Raw genomic sequence first — 21,031 nt, 5'->3', positions numbered from 1 at the left:
GTTAAGAATGCCTGGGCTGGTTGCTCCAAGCCCAGACCCAAGGCAGGTGGAAGGTGCTGCTGGAACTTACTTTTGACTTTCCTTGCATGCTCAGAGACAGCAGGCAAACACAGGCAGCAATAGCCAAGAGGATTAGAACAGGACCAAAAGTCTCCAGAGAATGTCAGTGAGTCCCCTGCAGGGATGTTTGCCTTGGCAGGTGCCCAGTGATGCTAAGGCTAGACAGAGGTAGGCTAGCTGCTTTGACTCCTGCACTGGTTACCTCACAACTGGACTGTTGTGATGCGCTCTGTGTACAGCTGCTCTTGAGGGATGGATTTAGAGGCTGCAGTTGGTGCAAAAAATGGGAGCAAGGCTGTCGGCTGGTTGAGCTCCTTCAAACCACATTACATTACAGCTAGTTGCACTAGCTGTGACTTCCTAACCAGGGTTGGAGAAGCCAGGCTTTGCCTCCTTTCCCTGGCAGCCCTCTCCTCCCCAGTGATCCCCTCCTTCTGTTGATATTGTCACCCCAGCAACAGTGACTTCTAGAAGCCAAGCGCCTCATCAAGCACCTTCTTTCTGGCAGTTGGTCCAAGCTAGCATCAAAAAGTCTGCTGCACATAACAAAATATTTGAATGCTCAGAGAAAACAGTTTGAATTCATCACTTTTAAAAAGAGAGAGAGAGAGAGAGAGACAGCATGGTTTTCAGGCCCAAATAATAGTTTTCAAAATTCGCTAATGAAATATGGAAGTTTCTGTACTAGGGTGTGTGCGGGTTTTTTTTGGTGGGGGAGGAGTTGCTGTGATAGAGAGCTGTAGGCTTTTTAAAAAGTCCACCAACTGCTCTCTATCTGCAGACCAAGAAGCACCATCAATAGCTACAGCAAATTGTGAAAAAATGCCAAATCCCCATGTTACTTGACACCTACATTTACAATCATTCTCCTCACAGAATTCTCGTTCATTTTATCTCAAATAACTGAGATCACAGACCATACAAATTAATTCCAGTCAGTAAAATGCAAAAAAAAACACCAAAAGCCTCTAAAAGCAGAACATTGATTAAGAAGTCAGAACTACACGACAAAAGAGGTATGTGTGTGTGCGCGCGTGTGCATGCGCACACGCAGAAACACAGGAAGCTGCCTTATATCAAGTCCAACCATTAATCTACCGAGCTCAATAGTGCATACACTGACTGGCAGCAGCACTTCATGGTTTCAGCTAGAGAGCCTTTACAGCCCTGCCAGGAGAGGCCAGGAATTGAAGCTATGACATTCCACACACAAAGCATGAGCTCTACTATTCAGCTATGGTCCATTCACTTCTAGCAAGAAAGGATGGATAGCTGCTCATCACTTCTGGTCCACAGTGTCAAGATGAGAAATGCTACCTCTTAATTTTCTGGAAAGTTTTAATTAGTGTACTCCAAAGGCAAGCTAGCTGTGAAGCCCAACACAATGCATATTACTTGGACACAAGTCCCCCTGATTTCATTGCAATTTACTGCCCTGCAAGCATGCTGAGAATCATAACCTTTGAACATTAAAGTTCGTCACAGTTTGAACCGCAAGAGAAATAACAACAAGGAGAAAATTGACAGTGAGGAAGGTAAGAAGGTAAAATAACACAGTCTGAAATTAGCAGTTTCACTAGAAACAAAACATTACTGTTGGTGCCCTTTTGTTCTATATATCTGTAAAGTAGCACCTCCAAGTGGTAAAACTCATTATTGCCAGCTGCTTCCACATCATTCAGTAAACAGTGAAAAAGAGGGAGGAGAGTTACCCTAAATCATTCAGCTAAGACTACAAGAGAGGCAAGGGAGAATGAGGCAAGGTTCTAACCCAACACAAGAAGGTAGATTTCTCCTTCCTTTCACTGCTCACACAGGTAAGTGAAAGTGTACCATGGTTCCCCAGACCAACACTCCAGCAAACCATGATTTCTTGCATGAATTCAGACTACCGGATTGCTTAACAGATGATATTTATGATATTTTCTGAAGCTCATAAAACTTTAATTTCTAAAAACCTGCCTATAGTTCATATCATGCGCATTGTACTTTCTAGATGGTTCCAGACAAAGTTCTGTTTTACAAAGAACACATTGGCCACAGTCAAACATGGCTGGGCGTGGGAAAAGGGAAGGGCACGAAACTCAGAGCACATGATGTCCATGAAGAAAGTCCCCAGGTTCAATCCATGCTGTCCTTAGGGTTAATAATAATAATAAAATAATAAAATTTTATTTATATCCCACCTCCCCTGCCGAAGCCAGGCTCAGACTGCTTTATGATCTTTTCTGATGAAAAAGCTGTCTATAAATACTTGAAATAAATAATATACTCAGGTAAAGGTAAAGGATAAGTCCAGTCGACTATGGGGTGAGGGAGCCAACGTTTGTCTGCAGGCAGCTTTCCAGGTCATGTGGCCAGCATGACTAAACCACTGTGAAGGAAGCCAGAGTGCACGAAAATGCCATTTACCTTCCCACTGCAGTGGTACCTATTTATCTACTCGTGCTGGTATGCTTTCAAACTGCGAGGTTGGCAGGAGCTGGGACAAAGCAACAGGATCTCACCCTGTTACACAGATTCGAACTGCTGACCTTATGATCTGCAAGCCCAAGAGGCTCAGAGGTTTAGACCACAGCGCCACCTGCACTAGGTACAGTATACTGATTTCAGTAGGTGTGACTGTGAGGCATGACTAAGGTTGTGTGGCACTGACTAAGGTCCTCTTTCTTGGTAAGCAACTCTTTGTTGCCTAAAATACATCTGGGCACAAAAGAACCCTGCAGTTAAAAGAGTCTGCAATCTTTTGGTTAGGTTTTTTTTTTGGGGGGGGGGGTAATACGTTTTCTACAGCTAAACATCTTGAAATGATTTTGCTTGATAAGAAAAAAGTCCAGTGTGATGCTAACCTCCCAGTTTGCCCCAGCTTAAGCAGGAATCCTGAACTCAGTAGTCTGCAGTAATCCCTTGAAACCAGCCAGTTTCCAAGCCACATTTTGAATACATAGTTTTTGGACGATAGCCTGTTAAAAATAGTCAGTTCCTCACCACATGAGAGCAATTGTTCATCAGTTCTGGAAGAGCCATAGCCTCACTCACAGTCACGGTTCATTTAAGACGCTAGAATTCATGGTCCATATGAAACAATTAACCATGTCTTTGCTTCTCAGGCAATAATAAGGCGAGCAAGTCAATGGCTTAGAATGGGGATGAAGCCAGTGAAATGTGGGCTGTTATGTATCACTGCTGATGGAATTGCTGGTAGAGCTCCCAGATACCAAACTGGCCTCTGAAGTCATGCAGAAGCAATTTCTCAAAACAGGAAACCAATGTAACTCTGGGGAATACTTCCGCAGGTTAGCACAATCAGTAACAGATTGGCCCACCAAGAAAGCTCTTGAATCTGGTGTTATGGCGTGCTGAAACAGAAAGCAAGATGGCAATTTGGCAATGGTCGAGTGGGTAGGTTTGCTTGTGGAACAAACAGCCTGGCTTTCTGATGCAACGCAGCTGGAACTAATTTTGAAAGGCGTGAATATAACTTAGTGTAATGCTGATGATGAAGTAGACTTTAGTCCATGAACCCTTTATGCCAAAATAATTTTGTTAGCATTTAAGGTGTCACAATACATTTTGCTGTTGTTAATATAATGGGAATGTGTACTACTTTTATCCTACTTGATGGACTGCATTCAATATTGGCCACATTCCAGTAGTGTAAATTTGCACCGGACAGATGCTTTTTTGGCAGTTGGAAGTTAAGTGTTCTGCAACAGAGACTAACATGAACACTGGCTTATATGGAATCAGTCCATTGGTCAATCCAGCTCAGTACTGTCTGCCCTGACTGGTAGTGACTTTCCAGGATTATAAACTAAGGTCTCTCCCAGAAATGCCTGGAGATGCCAGAATCTGAATATGGAATCTTCTGCACACAAAGCAGATATTCTATCCTTGTGCTATGCCCATTAAGGGAGACAGGGCAGAAATTCAGAGTCAGTAATATGTGCTTGAGTCTTATTTGTCACACGCTTTTCTGAGAGGGTAGAGAGATGCATCATGACTACTTATTTTTTAAAAAATGAAATATGCTTGTGCACAGAAAAGAACGAATGAATTCTGGAACTGAAATTAATTTCCCCCCAAAAGTTGTCCTCAGATTTTGCTGCCAAATACATATTGGAAATTATTTGAGTATTTGAGTATTAGGATGCTCCACATTACCACCTAGTTGATAATGGATAGCATTTGATTGTTCGCTTGTATTTTGTATCATTTGAAAGTAGAGAACATTCAATATTGGTCTCGTCCCATCAAAACAACCAAGAGAAGGCACCAACAAAATCAAAGCACTTTTCCCAATGAAGGAAAAGCAGATAGGGCCCCAGGTGCGGGCTGTTTAAATGGCCAGGGCATGGACCCAAGGGAAGCCTTCCTGCTCCATTGGCTCCGCCCCTGGTCCAGCCCATGTCCAAGCCTGCACCCCAATTTCCCAATCCCAGCTGCAGGCTAGGATCCAGCTCCTGATAGGTGGCACAGGTTTACGCCCACACCACCTATCCAGATGGGACGCCGATGCTGTGATTCCCTTGTCAGGACCTTAGGAGAGCCCTCGCTGTCCCACAACGATGCCCCACCAAGAGGGTGAGCAAATCCTTGTGCTGAAAATCCTGAGGTAATTTTTTTACTTTAGAATTTGAATTTAAAAGTTTAAATTATTCCATTCAACATTTGAATAATTAATTCTGAGATATGGCCAAAAAAAGAGAATTATCTCATCTCTAATTCATACCTGACTAGATTCTACACTTCTTTGGAGATTATAAGAATGGCCTCATTGCTACAATCATCAGCTGTTATTTTTCTTTCTTTTCTGTACAACTCCTAAGCTCTGCAGTTCTTACTTGAAATTAAAAAAAAAACATTAAAAAAGAAATCAAGCATTGGTTTGCTGGATCAGACCAAGGGTTCATCTAGCCTAGCATTTTGATTCCAGCAGCTACCTGCTAGATCCCTCTAGGAAGCTCATAAGCAAAGCATGAAGGCAATGACTCTCTTCTGCTGCTTGTTCCCAACACCTGATACTCAGGAGTTATGCTGTCTCTGAAAGAGAGGTTTCATTTTAGCCATCTAAGCTACTTGGTCCAGCATGAAGGAGATATGGGTAGAGTCATGCAGCCCTTCAGAATGTCCATTTCCTCAGTCTGCTTTAAGCTCTCTCTCTGTCTCTTGTCTGCTGCATGCTAAAATATCCTTCTTGTCCTTATCATGCTAAAGGAAAGGTTAAAAATGGAACTTGAGACCAATTAGCATACACATTACAATTTAGCGGTGTGATTTACGAGCTTGGCCACATTTTGTACTCTTTTGGAGAGCTTGAGTTCAGACCTTTTATTCCTCTGTCAAGTTAAATTTGTCTCCTTGGAAAGTTACTGGCGGGAGGGGGGGAGAATGACTCAATGCTAATTTCAATTAGAGGCAGATGAAAGCCCATTCATAAATATTGCCTTGGACAGACTCACTTTTGCCTCTCGGTGCTGCTGACCTTGAATAACCACCACACCCGTCCCCCGCCCCCAATCGTTCAAAAAGAAACAGAATTAAGGTTTTGCAAGCTCATGTTCATATCAAATATAGCTGCCACTGCTCTAAGGTGTTAAAAATTGCTGGACACATATAATACAAAAAATGTAAAATTAGGTTTCATTCTCTTAAAACCGTTTCCAAAAAACAAAGCAATTGCTTTCAAATTCCTGCAAATAAGCATTTTTACCATAAGTGCATCAGATTTTGAAGGATGTCACTGCTGATTGTGTTTCCTTTTCTGAACACAGCTGGACCATTTCCCCCAGTTTGTTTCCATAAAAGCAGATGGAATTGCATATTCCATCAGTTCTAGCAATATACATCCTAAGCAAAAGGAGCTTGCTATTTAATGTCAAAGGTGACATTAGTGGGTTAAATGTTATAGTCCTGGTCACCTGCTAAATGATTCCATAATCCTAACTCCAGTTTGTTATAAGTAAGGTAAGCCCTGTGTCAACAAGGAATTGCAAAGAGCTTCAACCACCCTGAGAGAAGTTATGCACAAGTTCACCAAAGCACATAGACAAACCACATGGGGAAGCAGGATCAAACCCTGCTAGCCACCGACCGCTGCTTCCACATGCTTGTCATAACATACAAACTGTGGGTCACACCCTGGCACAGGAAGTGATTATGGTAGAATACACCTCAAATTTTACAAATTAGTCAGGAACAGTTGGTATTTGCAAACTAGCAAGTTATTATTAAGACAAATTAGACTCCAGGATAACTCTGTAAGTAGAAGTTACAGATAGGTAGCCGTGTTGGTCTGCCATAGTCAAAACAAAAAAAATTCCTTCCAGTAGCACCTTAAAGACCAACTAAGTTAGTTCTTGGTATGAGCTTTCGTGTGCATGCACACTTCTTCAGATACACTTCTTCAGATGTATCTGAAGAAGTGTGCATGCACACGAAAGCTCATACCAAGAACTAACTTAGTTGGTCTTTAAGGTGCTACTGGAAGGAATTTTTTTTGTTCTGTAAGTAGAGCATGAGACTCTTAAATCTCAGGGTTGTGGGTTCAAGCCCTACATTGGGCAAAAAAATCCTGCACTGCAGGGGTTTGGACTAGATGACCCTCATGTTTCCTCTCCCACTCTACAATTCTGTAATTCTATAAGCAACTTGTTATTCATTTATTGGTTCTGTTCAAACCAGTTGTTCCCAGATTGGAAGGAATCTAATTAATCTGCATCACCAAGAATGCAGGCAACAGCTGCCACATCACACCTCTCTTCACCACCTTCCCCAAATTGTTCAGTCTGCTAGTACAGAAATTTGTAACTAAAGCATTCACTTTTTGCTGCCACTGTTTTCTGCTTTTCCATTCTTTTTTCTCATTAATATCCCAGCTTGTCCTTTAAGAAGTTCAGATACCATCATTGTGGTTTCCTCCATTTTATCATCACAGGAACCACCTGAAATAGGGTAGGTTGCATAATAAGGATGCGCCCAGGTGTTCTTCGTTGCTAAGCAGGAATCTCAAACCAGGTCAATCCAAAGTGTTGGACTTGTCTTGGAATCAAGTGCAACACTCTGTTTACTGCTAGTTCTCTTCAGTATGGATAATTACAGGAAGCCTTTTTTTCTGGTCAAAGTACAAATGGAGCTACTTTGGGGGAAGTGGGCCCTTCAGTGGTCTAGTAGCCATGGCAACAGCCCATCTTGCTGCCCTTTGGAATCAGCCGTGTTCACACATAACGTGGCAACAAACTGAGGCTTGACACTGATTGTACTCTGGTTAGGAAGCTGCAGTGAACCCCAGCTCTTGAGTGTACCTGAATGAGACCAAGTGTGGCACTCAGCATTGCCAAGTATCCGCAGCTTGTGCCCAGAACCAAAGAACTCCAGTGGCCAGCAGCACTGCATGGCAGGAGAAAAGGTGGCAGATTTGCTTGAGAATACCTGATCCTCAGTTGGACCATATTTTCAGCTGACCTTTGCCTCCTAATACCTGCACAGTTTGACTTCTCTCACCAGAAGGCAAGTCAGCAGACATCAGTTGTAATGGGAAATATGTAACTACTATAAGAGCACTGCTCTACCGTTGATAGGAAAAGAAATGGCACTGAAATAACATCTCACATAAGTACAGCCATTGCCCCAGTTTGAAACAGACCTCTGCCTTCCAACTCAAGCTGGCCTAACTGTCAAATTCTCCTTTTTTCTTTGTTTTGTTCTGCTTTGCTCCACTTTGCTGAGAAAACAACATCAATATAGGGCTGGGAATTCGCCCAGAATTCAACTCTGATCATCACAATTCTGCACATGGACATTATCATCTAAAATCCCCCTTTCTTTCCAAATAATGATTTGCTTGGATCCAAAGAATCACAGAGTGTTCTGCATAAGTTCCTCCAAGGGTAAGAGGAAGTTACAATGGATGCACAAGGACATGGGGGCAGAAGCAGAAGAGGGACATTGGCAGTATCAGAAAATCCTCACTGTCTCACACAGGGGACACTGGATCCAAGCAATTGTTTCAGATGGCCTTATGCAAACCACTTTTCACAGTGTCTGCCCACCATCTGCAACATGGTAGTAACAGTCCCCTGTTGGGATAGAGATTAAAGCACTCAATATACTAAGTTCGTCTCCTGCACCTGTTGGATTTCTGACCCCTTTTCTGGTTTTGGTGCTGCCCTTTCAGCATGTCTTAATCACAATATTGGCTCTCATTGCAGAGATAATGATTGGCCCTGTAAAGCTGAACACTAAGAACTGAAAAATCAGTGTTTAAAGTGATTCCCAGTAAGGACCATGGAGACAGTGGCCAAGTTTGGACACAGCACTAAACACTACATGAATTTGCCTAGCCTCCTCCCCAGCTCACATACACTCTCCCTTCCTGTACTGCCAGGAGGATTTTGAAAGCTTTTCCTCTTATTTTTAGCTATCCATTGCTTCCTGTTTCATCTGAACTCGGTACTGTGGTTTAGCACTGACCATAGTCCATTTCGAAAGAAGCCAGCTTCAAACTGCAGTTTATTAAGCTAGTTTGTTTTCAACCTGACCCTAGTTAGTGGTAACTACAAATCTCAGTTCAGATGACGCAAGAAGGCATGGCTGACTTAAAACTAAGCAATTCTGAAGTCATCCTTCAAGCAGTGCAGAATAAAGAGAGGGGAAGAAGAGCCCAGAAAGAGGTTTGGCTCATTCATGCAGTACTAAGCTGCAGTGGTGTAGCGTGGGTTGTCAGCACCCGGGGCAAGGCAAGTAATTTGCGCCCCCTAACCCTGAGTGAAGAAGAAGAAGAAGAGTTTGGATTTGATATCCCGCCTTTCACTCCCCTTCAAAGCGGCTAACAATCTCCTTTTCCCTTCCTCCCCCACAACAAACACTCTGTGAGGTGAGTGGGGCTGAGAGACTTCAAAGAAGTGTGACTGGCCCAAGGTCACCCAGCAGCCGCATGTGGAGGAGCGGAGACACGAACCCGGTTTACCAGATTACGAGTCTACCGCTCTTAACCACTACACCACAGTGAGCCAGGTAGGGGCAGAGAGCTGCGAGTGCGAGCGCGCCCCCCCAGATGTTGCGCCCGGTGCGGCCGGCCCCCCCTGCACCCCCCACACTACGCCACTGCTAAGCTGTGGTTCAGTGTTATGTCTAAACATGGTCAATGTGTGTGAAACACTTGATGAAACACGATATAACAAAGAAGCAGCCATCCTTCCCAAACTTTCAGCAACCTGGAGGAATATTTTAAGCCAATGTGAATGAACATTCTGCCTACCACAATGTTCTGAGGAACAAAGTGTGCTTTCATTTGGCAATTCCTTTAAAAACTCTGGAAGAAATAGCCACTGCCCTCCCGCTGCCCACTCTGGGAGTGGGGAAGGCGTTGGGTCATTTCCAGTAATCAAATGGATGGTTCTGCTTCATTGCTCCTTCAGAAAAAAAAATAAAAAGGAAACCTTCCACATACAGTCATTTGGTTAGCACCAGTTTCTATTAGGTATGAGAAACAGTTTTCAGTTGCCTCTTTTCAATGTGTCTATGAAGTTAACAGCATTTATTGTTATCCCAGAATTTAGTTAGGGTCATGGAGAGGAGGGGATGAGCTTTCCACATCTTACCAAAGAGACATTTCGCAGATGTTAGGCAATTGATTAACAATGAAGCTGCAGTGTAATAGCAGTGCACATGAGTTTGGGGAATTGTAACTTCCAGCTATTTGACTGTCTGACACCTTTTATTGATTACAAAAACAGACTCCTGCTCTTGATATCCTAACACGGTATTTTAATTACTGCTTTATCCAGTGTCTGACTTTCAGTATATCGGCAGAATCTTAAATCCACACAGACAGAGCAAAAAAACTCAGGCTTGCCCACAGTGGCGTAGCGTGGGGGGTGCAGGGGGGGCCGGCCGCACCGGGCGCAACATCTGGGGTTAGGGCAAATCCACGGGTTAGGGGGCGCAAATCCACGGGTTAGGGGCCGCAAATTACTTGCCTTGCCCCGGGTGCTGACAACCCACGCTACGCCACTGCTTGCCCACAGTACATAGCCTGCCTATGCCCAGCTAATCTTTGTGCACAGATTCTCCTATTGCTTTGAGATTGTTTTTTACTGCTCAGTTATCCAGTTTCATATAGGAAAGCTCCTTGCCCTTTCTGTTGGGCAACAGCGTGCAGTGAAAAATTCCAAAACGTGACCCAATTGAGTGCATGCACTTCCCCTGCTTAGTCTATGGTCATTTAGAATTGCAGCCCAACAGCAGAGAAAAATGCATTATTTGAAAGCTGTGTAAGCTAGTTGGGGGGGGGGACCATGCACACATCAGAGAGGCTCCCTGGTGCATGTAGATCTATTTATAAAACACACACCTACATCATATGTGAAGTAGCCTTTAGTCATGCAAATGGGGGGGGGGGGGACATTAACAAGCATATCAGAATCAATACCATGATTACTACATTCATATTATCTCATCCTTTCTCCAAGGAGCTCAGGAACGGATAGTGTATGCAATGTTCCCCCCTCCTTTCCTTTAATCCTTACAACAACCCTGTGAGGTAGAGAGAGGGAGTGGTCCAAGCTCACTCAGCAAGTAAGATATGTGAGGATTTAAACATGAACTTCCCCAGACTCTAGTTGCTACACCATCCTGGCTCTCAAAATAAACTTTTATAATGTGTTCTGCCCCCAAATGGGTATTGTGTTGTTTGTTATGTTGTCCCCTAGTGTGTGTGTTTAGAACTGTTTTCGATTTTCCTTCTGCAACCCCATCAGCATCTGATCAATCCTTAGTATCTAGTATCTTCAATTGGTTGCTCTTGTGTAGGTTTATCTAACCCTGTTTAGGCCTGGTTAAAACTGATCACCTCTGGCCTTCTTTGCCACACTGAGTTGCAGCCTGGTCATCTGCATTTGTAAATTATTTGCTGTTAAAATTGATTTCAAGCCATTAATAAAGCTGACGGGTTTAAATGGAAGTGTGGATTAGATGTGAGTTTAGCTGGCTAGAGTGTGTTGATGAGGCCAGAACATTACCCACATAAAAGCTGACAAGTAGTTTTCTAGTAGAAACCTAAAACGAAGTAAATCAAGGGTGAAAAACTGGTGGTCCACGTGCTGGATCTGGCCCCTTTAAAACACAACAGGTGTCCACAGATAGTTTTGCCCATCAGTGTGTTGATCACCGAACCAGAGCAAATGGTTGCAATTCTAGGTAACCATAGATTGGGCAGTGGGAACGGGAATGTGGTGTGATGGAGAAACAAAGCAGCAAGCTAGAAAGCCAGAAAGGCAGAGTACTGGTTGGTTTCCGTTTGAATCCAAGGCTCAAGCTATGGGAGAAACAAGACCATTTTGGGGTGCTAATGCTTTGAACCCCTCCATCGTAGGCTCAGGTTGTATATATGCATAAATAAACCGTATATCATGAAGACACCATGGCCTCCACTGTGCCTCATTGCCAAAAGGAAACACAGACACTGTAAGCGCCTGGAACTCCTGGAATCTCACACTGCTCAGATTGGGGGTGTTCAGCACCCACCTTTCTCCCCCACACAGTTCTAAGGCATGACAGGCTCTGTCTTACAATGTTGGATCAATGTGTTCTGGGATACAAATCACTCCACAAACTGGAAACGTCACCAACATATTACAGCGTTATTACATTAGAGGATGTGTAATAATGCTATATTTATTTTTAGAAATCATTGACTGGTTTGCCATGTATTCTGGCTGCTCTTGACTCCTGTTAGCTTAATTAACGTGCACTGCCTTAAACAAGCCAAGTAAATTTTATGTGCCATGCATTATTTAATCTTGATGAGCTTTCTTCAAAAGAAATAAAATTTGACTACACTCCAAGTACTTTCAGTGCTGGATATTTTACAAAGCAGCAACAGGGTCGCCACATTCAGTATGAAAGGAAAATGGCGATGAAGGAAGTCCAAATGGGATTACCTCCTCTTTGAACTGGGGGCTAGTCCATGCCTACATGCTTGCCGCTTGATGATGACAGTATTAAACGATGGCTTCCATGTCTGAACTCAATTGCACATCTCAGATAAAATACCCCAAGGCACAATCAACTCCATGTATACAAGATTTCACTACAATCTAATGAGTTATAGGAGTGTGCAAATGATTGCACACTTGTACCAACAAAATTGGTGAGTTATGGGCAGCTAAACTAAATATATGCAATCGTTGAACAACAATTCCTCAGAGGTGAGTACTGGCCGGCACACCAACTCATATATTTTTTAAGAGTTATTCAATACTTACACTTTCAAAATATTCAGTTGCAAAATACTCAACAAGGTTTGGGACTAACACCGATCTATCCAAGCTTCTGGGAAATCATTATCTAATGGAAAAGTGGCTAGTTTATTGGTTGTATTATCTGTGACAGCCTTCCCCAACCTAGTACTCTTCAAATGACTTCTGGAAAATGCAGCTTGCTAGGGGTGCTGAGATACCCTAAGCCTCCCTCAGAAATGCACTTTCTAAACTCAACTTGTTCTCAAGTTGCTGTATATGGTGGTCTTCTCCCTCCCTATTTTATATTTAAAATAGCCCTACAAGATGGGTTAGGCTGAGAGTTGGTAACTGATCTATGTTAATCCAGTGCTCTTTAAGGAGTCATGATGATAGAGGAGGTTTTAAACTCAGGTCTTCCTGGTTTAAGTCCAATACTCTGTTCACTACAACACACTACAGTTCCACAGGTTTTGCATAAGAGAAGAAATTACTATTGAAGCAAAGTAGATGTGCCCAGAGAGATAATAAGATTGCGTAATTGTCCATGTCATATTGTCATATATGATCCTACAACATACGAAAGACAATGAATAGGTATGAAGAAACGCCATTATTTTACCCACTGCCCATTAGTTCACTCAAATTGTTGAAATGAAGGATGAGCTATTATTAACTCTTTAAAAAAAAAAAATCCCCTTGTCCTCCCAAGTCTATAAACTAAAACTTGCCATTTTTCACAGAACGTCCCTCCAATGGAACAGCACAGAGATGACACCATTCAATTGTGTTCAGAATTAATGTAGCCTGAAATCACTGCCTCACAGAGAAGACTGCATGAAATTGAACAGAAGGATTGCTTCGTGTTTTATCTTCTTATACAGCATGTTATGCCTTGTGTTTCCTTCCATACAGTAGTTTATGTGGGACAAGGAGAAAAAAAGGTTTTTATAAAAATGGCTGCCTGTTACATGCATTTCAAATAGGTAATTGCAGACATGTGGTTCTCAAAGAAATATGATTAAAAAACAAGAAGTTTTGACTAGTGTAATACTGTGTTTAAGAGTTTGAGCTATAAGCAGGAATTCCCAGGTTCCAATCTTACTTCAGCCATGAGCAAGCTAGGCAAACTACAATCAGTCAACCTCACAGCCCTGCCTAATATGATAACATCACTGACTAATACTATAGGGAGTATTAAGAGATAAAGAACTGCTGGCCCAGAGACCTAAACTTCTAGGCTTCTCCGGTGACCTCCAGCAGCCCTCAGATCCAAAGGTACTCCTGCATATGTTTCTATACCACTTTCTGCTTTGTCAGACAAGAAACAGGTCAAAAGTACTTCAACACTCTAATCCAAAAGTAAAGAGTAACAAAAAAATTGGTAGAACCTTAGATGCTCCCTCCCAGTTAGAGGGACATTTCTCCCCTCTTATTTTGGTATGCAGGCAGATACACATACCCTTCAACATTTCTCCGATGAAAATATGGACGTCCTATTTCATCATCATCATAATTTTATTATTTATACCCCGCCATCTGACTGGATTGGCTTCCAACATATATAGAAACATAATAAAACATTAAACATTTTTTTAAAAAAAACCTTCCCTATACAAGACTACCATCAAATGTCTTCTAAAGATTGTATTGTTAGTTATCTCCTTGGCTCGGGGTCACATAACTTCATGCCCTCCAACATTTCTGCGATGAAAATAGGGACAACCTTAGGAAAAGTGGGACATTCTGGGATCAAATCAGAAACCGGGACGGCTTCTGTAAATCCGGGACTGTCCCTGGAAAATAGGGACACTTGGAGGGTCTGGATACATGGGGCAGTCACATCATCACATTCCAGATAGGCCCACCAGCTGAGAAAGAAAGACATTTACCCAGCAACAGTATATGGCAGTTTGAGTGCATCTTGATGGAAGATGCATTGATCCTAAGCAACAAATAAGCAATGATGCACATGTTTGTGAAGTTGTGAGTGTCCTTTACCTCATGTCCTTGGCACCAGAAAAAGAACGCTTTTAAAAGAGTCTCATATACCATTTGAGAGATTGATATAGTTTGTTCTTGGCTATAAACTAGCAATGAACATGGAATGGATTTTCAGAGCTAAATCTGCCATTAGCATAAAAAGTGAGCACTCAAACAGCCTCCTGAGTGCCAACTTGCATACAAAGTTATGTAGAAAAGTTTACTGGCATGGCTCCCTCTGGAGTTAAAATGAAGATGGGCTGAATTTACATGATTCCTGTTTCTAATGTACAGCATTAAAGACTGTGACTGGATGGCTGGTGTACCTGATCAGTTTGTTGTCCAGGTACTAACTGTTGATGGCCACTCTACTCACCAGCCCATGAATAGTATGAACTTTGGCCCTCATTCCTCTTGTTGAAAATGGAAAGGAAATCAAGATTCACACCATGCAGCTATTCAACATGAATATACATTACAAAGTTGCTGAAGCCAAATGGATGCATTAGCAGCAGTGAAGTGATCTCCTCAGGGTGCAAACCTGCGCAGCATGTATGGAGGTCTTGGGCTGCCAAGATAGCAAGACCCCTCTCTCGGCTTTGCTAATATGGTCCAAAGGAAAGCAGAGCAATACATTTGGCACCAGCTTGGCTGCAGGAGTTGCCAGAAGGAGGCATACAAGGCGCTATCCAACCACCTTAGGCACTCCACTCCAGATTTGTGCAGGGTTTACTCCTTAGCCTTTTCTTCCCCTGAAGATATCCCGCAAAGCAGCAGAGATTTAGGATCAGAATTTTGCTTCTTTTAGATGGGCTACCTTTCTAGATTGACAAGCCCCATCTGTAGGAAGATACATGCAAGAGAGGAGTTGTGCTTCTTGCCACCAGCGATGTCACAGGCAAATATTCTTTTGCAGCAGTTTAATGGCAGTACATGCATTCACCCTTATTTTTCCAATATAGGCATCACCATATGAAGTATTCTTTATTCCCCCACCCTCCCCCCCGATTGAATATATATTGCAACATAGGATCATTTTGTGCAACTCTGCCAAAAGCTAAATTAACAGCTCAAAGCGGTACTTTCTATTAAACAGAGCCATTTATTTTCACCGCATCACAGAGCATGCAGATTTTGCTCTGCTCTTAAGCGAAAGGACCCTGCTTTACAAACGCCTTTAGAAAAGGTCACAGGAAAGACTGTGGTGTGTTTTACGTAGGATATAGGAAGCTGTCCTTCAGAATACATAAAGCGCCTCTGCAAAAGTAAACAGACACGCACGTAATGGGAAAAGGGGATTAATAACGGAGTGGAGAGAACACAGTGAACTTGGATGATCTGATTCTTCACAGCTTATGAAGAAATCTTTAATACCCTGCTGCAAACCTTGCCACAAATGACTGGAATCTGTGGGCTTAAGTGCAGGGATTTGTCTGCTTTGAGTTTGCTTACTGAGATTACATGATAAAAGAAGATAGCAAAGGGCCCAGAGAAACTGCTCCCTATAAATACACCCTTAAATATGTACACAAGTTGTTGATTTTTTGTTTTTGTTTTTTAAGGATATTCTTGCATTAAAAAAAAATAATACCTACACTCCGCACCAGAGATGTTATCTTACATTCACCCAGTCATGAAAGAGAATCACCTTTTATTCCATTTGACGACTTGTATGTTTATTAACTGTTGATCCTGTGGTGCCTCTGTTATGTTTACATGTTTTATTACAAATTAATAAAAAAAGTATTTTTAAAAGATGATAAAGCCCATAAAACTGCAACTCATACCGTTATAGCAGACATACAAGTTCGAAAAAGTTACACATCATACATATTCAGTAAGTAAAATTTCCCATAACCCCATGGATAGTAAATATTGTATTTTAGGACAGCATCAGAACAGCCTTAAATGCATTTGTACCCATTCTTTAAAAGTTAGCTCATATAGGAGGCAAATGAGACCAAACGCTTTCAAAAGGCTTTTAAAAAAATTATTTGCCAGCAGAACGAAGCATTAAGGCCAAGCATGAAACCATTTGTTCACAGTTGCCGTTTGAAAGCCATGAAAATAGCAAGGTGTACTCCAAATCAAAATGTTCAGCACGGACTGCATTTTGTTCCTGTAACAAAACACAACTTAGATATTTTCACATGACCATCTGTGCCTGCTGGTCTATGTCAATACTTCTGGGATTTCCTTCATATTCATCAGTTGCACAGGAGCCAACTACTAGGGGCCAAGGTCCATTCAGGCTCCCCAATAAAATATTTGAGGGGGTTCCCCCCAAATTGATGGGCATTGCCACTCAAATGGTGTGGGTGCACCCTGTCATGTGATTGATTATGCGAGGTGGGGCTTACCTGATCCCCCCCCCCAATATTTTATTCAAGTTGACACCCGCTGATCAGTTGTATTAGTAAACCCAAGGAATTTAGTAAATCCTCAGGAAAGTGCCATTGAGGGTGGGAATCCATACTGCACGGGGTCTCCCCAGTGCGGCAGGCATACTGATGGATGCATCCAACATTATGCTTGGGTTTAAAATACACACTTCTGCCTCTCCTTTGGCACAAAGTTTGAAAATCACTAAACAGTTGCATCTGTCTTCTTTCATACCACAGAAAAATCTACTAAGGAGGGGAGAGAGAGGTAGAGTAGAACAATAGTGTGAATAGGAAAATGTGTGATTGGGGAACAGTGAGAGTTGTCACTGGGTGGGTGACAGTTTGGGGTTGCCCCTCCATTCTTAATTATTGCCCTGCATTTCCGGTCCTTTCTCTTGATCTAAAACAGCTCCAGCACTGGCTTTCAATTAATTCAATACTTCCTGGAAGGCTGGAACTAGACCTCCTCAATCCTCACACTTCAATTAGCTCTTTAATTAGAGGAGATACAGCTATGTCATTATTACTATTATCATTATTAATTGCATGTATTTGCTTGGAGCTGCTTAGTACTTCCCATTGGAATACATGCATAGTCCAGAGGTTTTCAATCTTTTTGAGTCCACGGCTCCCTTGACCAACTACATTCTTTCTGTGGCACCCCTGTGGGGCTCAGGAGCCCAGTTATGTCATCCCTTGCCTGCAAAGCTAGCAGCCTCTCACCCTTTTTCAAACACCCCCCCTTGTGGGGTGTTCCCTCAGCCTCCTCTCCTCTCCCCTCTCCTTGGGAGTCCTCTGGGCAGCTGCTGCTGCCACCCCTGGTCTCTGAGCTGCCCCCTCTGCCCCAAAGAGAGGTGCCTCCTCACACTGCCCCACAGGAACCTGGGACTGTCCATTCCCAACAGCAAGGGCTGGTGGACTAGCTGGATGGGCTCCCTCGCCCACTTTCTTGCTTACTCCAAGGATGCCTCAGCTCCTGGCAACCAGCACCCCCTGACCAGTTCCAGAGGCACCTTTCACCAGCAGCTGCTGCAACAAACCGCTGTGCAAGCCTTTGAGAGGCAGAGACAACAGAGGGCATCAGAGGGAGGGAGGGAGGGAAGGAGAAAGGGATGGAGACCAGTGTTGCCTGTAGCACCACTGACCATCCTTCAAGGCACCCCAGAGTGCCACAGCACACTGGCTGAAAACCACTGGCATAGTCCATAGGTCACATCCACATTGTGCTGGGAATTGTAGCTCTGTGGGGGGTAAACTACAGCGCCCAAGATTCTTTGAGGGGAAGCAATCTGACTGAGGCACAAGGAGAACTACAAGAACAGGCTCTCACCAACAAACTACCCCCGTTAAAGCAGTGGTCTCCAGAGTTTTGGCGGCTGAGTGCACATTCAGAAATCTGAGAAAAAGCATTGCAGGCAGCACGAAATATCCATTTCACACAAGAAAAATGCAGGATGCTCAGAAGTACTCTCCCCCAGGCCCCACTACCACCCCCGAACAAGGCAACCCCCTCCCAAACAAACAAAAAGCCAAACGCTCATATCTGCTACAACTTTTTTTTAATCAAACCGGTGTGCAGGGAGGAGAGGTTTATCTGTTTCCTCCCCATCCTACACCAGACGGCAGATTGGGCCGTCTGCACAGTGGGCAGTTCCCCTCCACACACACAAAGGTCATATCTCTGTGTGGGTGGGTCTGGGTGATATCTGTGTTCTGAGGAAGGCTGTGGAGGAGAACTAAGCCTCCTTCTCCCTGATTCCTCATGCTTGTAATGAATAAGAAAAAAAATAGAGATACAGCTCATCAATCAGGCAGTATTCATTAGCTAAGCTGAGAAGCCTGAGGCGTAAAAGAGGTCTCCATGCTTTGCTTACCACTTCATCCCAAAGGAAAGGGGGGGGAGTCCTCTCTTCAGATGTTTTGTGGCAAGATCCTGAGTTTCTGAGCAGATCTCTCCTTAGTCTGCAACATGAAGTTTACCTCAGAGTGGTATGCGAGCAGGCCTGCATGTCTGCGAGACTTTTGTTCCCACACATTTTTTATTTTTTTGCAGTTGCACTATAGTGCAACTGATCATTAATTAAAAAATAAAAAATAGGAAGCTCCCAGGAGCAGTTTTGAGAAGTCTTGACATCTTGGCCAGGGAGAGGGTGAAGTGTTGCCAAAAGCATTAATCACCAAGGTTTATTGCTCTATACACACACACACACGCGCGCACACACACACACACACACACACACAGAGACCCTGAGCTGCAGATCTCACACTATTAGCCCTGCCCCACAGGCCTGTCCCTAGGTGCAGAGCCCAAGATGGGCAGCTAGTGGGCTCCCATGGCCCCTATCTACTTCCTTGACTGGCATAGTTGAGGCGTTTAAGTGTCCACAACACCACCAGGGAGGACAGAGCAGGGACACACATAGCACCCTCAAGACGTGGTGGAGTTGCAACCAGGTTTTAGGGGACCTTGGCCAATGTGCACTTTGAGGTCCCTACCACACCACTCCCAGCCCCCATTTACCATCCTGGAAAGGAGGTGAGGAGAATGAGTCTCTTTCCGCCATCCCATTCCCACAACCATCTGAAATAAAAAAAGGAATGGTGGGGGGGACCACCAAGGGAAGAAGACTCAGAGCCCAGGGAGTGGTGGTGAGATGATGATGAGTGGTCAGAAAAAGCAGAGGGAAAGGACTGGGGGTGGGGAGGTGTCGGAAGCTGAAGAGGCAACAGGGCTTAGTTAGCAGTCAGCGTCTGTAGCAGAGAAAAGTCCAGAATCAGATGCAGGAGAGGAGGGAGGCCAAGAGGCAGAGATGTCTGGCTGGTGAAGAGGCATGGGTGTCTTCCCCTTCTGCTGCAACAAACTCTGCTCCTCACAGGTCTCCCAGAACCAGGAGAGGCATGAAGAGGGTGGAGGAGAAGTTAGCTTCATGCAGGCACAGTCTCAGTCTGCTTAGGAAAAACCCCGGAGAGGAGGGGACTTAGGCAGCTGTGGGGAGGCAAGGAACTTCAGTCTCATGGGGGCCAGACCTGTCAGAGATGAGTTGCTGTGCTCATTAGGCCTGTGCAGATCCTGTTTTTGCTAATAAAGAGGTAACCTCAACTTGTGAAGTTGTGATTTACTGCCAGCTCATTCCTGTCATCAACCAAGTGGGACAGGCAAATCAAGGAGGTCAAAGAGGCTGGCAGGAAGCACCATAACTGGAGATGGAGGAAGGTTCTCTGTCAGGATTGCCCACCTAAGTCCTGTTGCCAGAATGGGAGAATGAGGAAGGAGACGTACCACCAAGGAATGTGTGGGTGTGGGTGTGTAGGGCTTTATCCATGAAACTCACCTTGGGCCACTCACAGTCTCTCAGTCTAACCTACCTCACAGGGTTATTGTGAGGATAACATTGAGAGGGGGAGAATTATGTGCCCCACCTTGAACTCCCCAGCAAAACTCTCAGGGAAAGGAGGAGAGCACTTCTACATGGTTGCTCCCTCTTGCTTTGTGCTGAAGAAGGCCTGAAGTGACTGGGACATCCCTTTCCAGCCCCTTAACTACTGAGCCATCAGGGTTTGAGCTACCCTCACTCCATTTTCTTCAAAATGTTGCTGTGTGTGGAAACACAGAAGCAGGGAAAGGGTGAAGACAACACTGCCCACATGGTTACGTCACATGCATTGTGTGGAGAGAACATAGCAAGAGGCACACGCTTAAAAACTGCTGTGCCCCACCTGGCTCAAGTGTGGCTGGTCAATTACAATTCTGCTTATAGCAAAATATCATTGATTAGCAGCCCTGAGTCATCCACTCTTTACATATAAAATACACCCCACACACACTCGGTTCTTCAAAAATGAGTCATTGACAGCCCTATGTTTCCATTTGTATGTTCTTGACACTTGAATAACCAAACAATGGGCCATTTTTGATGAGGAATATTTCAAAGCCAGTTACTATGGTGCAACCAGCTTATGAACAGGTTTATTCCAAGCCTTGATTTCCCCACTTTGGAGCTTGGAGTTGCTGGAAAATAAGCAAACATTTAAGCTGTGTGCTACTTGCCTGCAACTTCTTCCTGTATGGTTTGAGCTTCAGATTTTCCCACTAGCAGATAGCAATCAAGCTTTCTTTTGCCATTATGCCAGTAGTAGCACTGACGATGCCATTTTTGTTTGCTTTAAATGATTCCGTTAAAATGAAGCGTTTTCAAATTTGATCGAAAGCAAGCCAATCCAAAAATTGTATACACAGGCTGCACGCACAATACCTTTAAAGCATATTGGAAAAACATTTCCACACATATACATCCCCAAGGAATTCTGGAAACTGGAGTTTCTTAAAGGTTGCTGAGAGTTGTATCTCTGTGAGAGGTAAACTAC

The 21,031-nt window shown here is 43.7% G+C and overlaps 1 protein-coding gene across 5 annotated transcripts in view; it reads right to left on the bottom strand.

Annotated features, from left to right (window-relative positions):
* The window catches only part of LOC307215894 (heparan-alpha-glucosaminide N-acetyltransferase-like), a 180,930-nt gene that overhangs the window by 140,934 nt on the left and 18,965 nt on the right, over window positions 1-21,031 (bottom strand). The window lies entirely within an intron of this gene.

This window comes from Podarcis cretensis (genome assembly GCF_951804945.1).
Source record: "Podarcis cretensis genome assembly, chromosome: 5".
Taxonomy (NCBI): Eukaryota; Metazoa; Chordata; class Lepidosauria; order Squamata; family Lacertidae; genus Podarcis; species Podarcis cretensis.
This window is presented reverse-complemented; position numbering and strand designations above follow the sequence as displayed.